The sequence below is a fragment of the Arachis ipaensis genome, chromosome B10 (assembly GCF_000816755.2).
Source record: "Arachis ipaensis cultivar K30076 chromosome B10, Araip1.1, whole genome shotgun sequence".
Lineage (NCBI taxonomy): Eukaryota > Viridiplantae > Streptophyta > Magnoliopsida > Fabales > Fabaceae > Arachis > Arachis ipaensis.
In genome coordinates, this window is record NC_029794.2 from 24033325 (window position 1) to 24035967 (window position 2643).

Below are 2643 nucleotides of genomic sequence, written 5' to 3' on the forward strand. Positions count from 1 at the left end.
TCATACCTAGTTTAAATACTTATTCAAATAATAAATTTAAGAGATATTTTTTGAAAAAATATATAATTAAATATTTGTATAAAATTCTTTTTACTCAAATTTGCTTTTCATGTAAAAATGTAACTATTTTTTCATGTAAAAATGCATCCTGATTCACCTTATATCTTTTCAAAAAAGTATCACGTATGTCACTTGAAAAAAGTGAAATAGAATATTTATGGTATGAAAAGTTAGTCAAGTTGTTATTTGTTATGTAATAAAGGTTGAAATAACTAAAATAACCCTAGTTATAGAGGCAAAATGTCATAAACAGGTAGTTCTAAAATAAGGACGTGACTCAGCTACCAAGGACAATTATATATTTGTTTAATTTCTTTTGAAGCCATTTATTATTTAACTGTTGTTTACTTTTAAAAAAATGTTATTTACTTAGTCACTATTACGGATCCGGTCCACGGATCCCGGACCCGAGGCTAAACCCGAATCCGGTTCCTCGGGACCGATCCGTCTCCCTCCTCCGAAAGGCCCAAAATCGGCCCTCTAGAGCTCCTAACCGACTTTCGAATTTAAACGCCTCCCTTATCTTAACCAAACAAAGATAAGATAAGACGACTCCCATCACCTATAAATAGAGGACCCAAGTCCCTCCAGGTAATCATCCATTCCTGACACCTTATACCTCTGAGATCCATTCTGACTTGAGCGTCGGAGTGTCTTTGCAGGTACCTCCCCCCATTGCTCCAGTCAGGTGATCCGGCATCTGCCTCAACTCGCAAGTTCCCGATCCATCTCTCAACCCGTACCAGAGACATCTCGTACATTGGCGCCGTCTGTGGGAACTTGCGCCAGCCGAGCCGAATGGGGGACGTCCTGGAGGAGACCCCCTCAAGCCAGGATGACTCCCAACCGCTTAACCCAACCCCATAACACCGGGAGGTCACAAACCAAGCAAGAATAGCGAGTACTGTCCAACACATGAACGACCACGTCGTCACGGACCAACGACATCCTGAGAAAGCTAGGGACAAAGCGGCACAGATCATCCAGGATCTCTGCCTCCGGGTCCAAGAACTCGAAGGCAAATTGACCAATAGAGAAAAATACAACGAACATGGAAGCCACGCAACTTCCAGATCAAGGTCTCGCCGCGGTAGGTCGCCAACCCGACGACACGAGAGAAGAGACGGTCGCAGCCCCTCACGCGACCACAGACACGAGAAATCGCCAGAACGGCGACACAACAAGAAACACAACTACAGCGTTTCCCGAGATCTGAGTTATTAACGCTACTCAGACGAAGATCGGAGGGACCGAAACACCAAGCGCACGAGAAATGACCATATAATAATGGGAGCTACACCCTTCACAAAAAGAATCTTAAGAGCAAAACTCCCCAAAGGCTTCGACAAACCTACCGACATGAAGTATGATGGAACCAAAGATCCCCAGGAACATCTAACGGCCTTCGAGGCCAGAATGAACCTGGAAGGAGCGGCCGACGCGGTCCGATGCAGAGCCTTCCCGGTAACCCTAGCAGGGCCGGCGATCAAATGGTTCAACGCCCTCCCAAACGGATCCATAGCCAGTTTTCACGATGTGACACGAAAATTCATGGCCCAATTCACAACCAGAATCACTAAAGCCAAACACCCCATCAGCTTACTGGGAGTCACGCAAAAACAAGAAGAATCCACAAGGAAATACCTCGACTGCTTCAACGACGAATGCCTGACGGTCGACGGACTCACGGATTCCGTCGCCAGCCTTTGCCTAACCAATGGACTCATGAACGAAGATTTTCGCAAACACCTCACTACCAAACCAGTATGGACCATGCACGAGATCCAGAACGTCGCCAGAGATTACATCAATGACGAAGAAGTCAGCCAGGTCGTCGCCGCCAACAAACGGCAAAACGGCAACACCCAACACGGCAACTCGGCTTCTCGCCAAAACCCACCACCCAGAGAAAATCAAAGGGACCACCCCAGATCGGCAAATACAAGCCGACCACCGAGAATTGGCAAATTCTCCAATTACACGCCCCTAACAGCACCAATTACCGAGATATATCACCAAATAGCAGACCGAGGCATAATTCCGAAAGCCCGACAACTCAAGGAAAGGACGGGAGGCAACAAAACCCTCTACTGTGACTACCACCGAGGTTACGATCATAAAACACAAGACTGTTTCGACCTTAAAGACGCCCTCGAATAAGCCATACGAGATGGAAAACTCCCAGAATTTGCCAAAATCATCAGAGAACCAAGACGCGCGGAAAGAGACAGATCGCCGGAGAAAGAAGGGCGTAACCTAAGAACCCAAAAGCAACCCCCCAGAGAAAGCCCGGAGGAAGACCCGACCATCATAGTAAACGTCATCACAGGCAAGGACGTATCAAGTAAGTCAAAACTAACGATAAAAAAAGATCTCAAAGTAATGGCTGTCAGAAACCAAACCCCAACCGTTGCGGCCGACAACACGATAACCTTCTTACCAGAGGATTGCCAGCACGGCACCTCGGCTGAGGATGCCCCTTTCGTCATCTCGGCTAGAATCGGAACAGGACTAGTACGAAGGATACTGGTAGACACCGGGGCAGACTCAAACATCCTTTTCCGAGGAGCCTTCGATAAACTC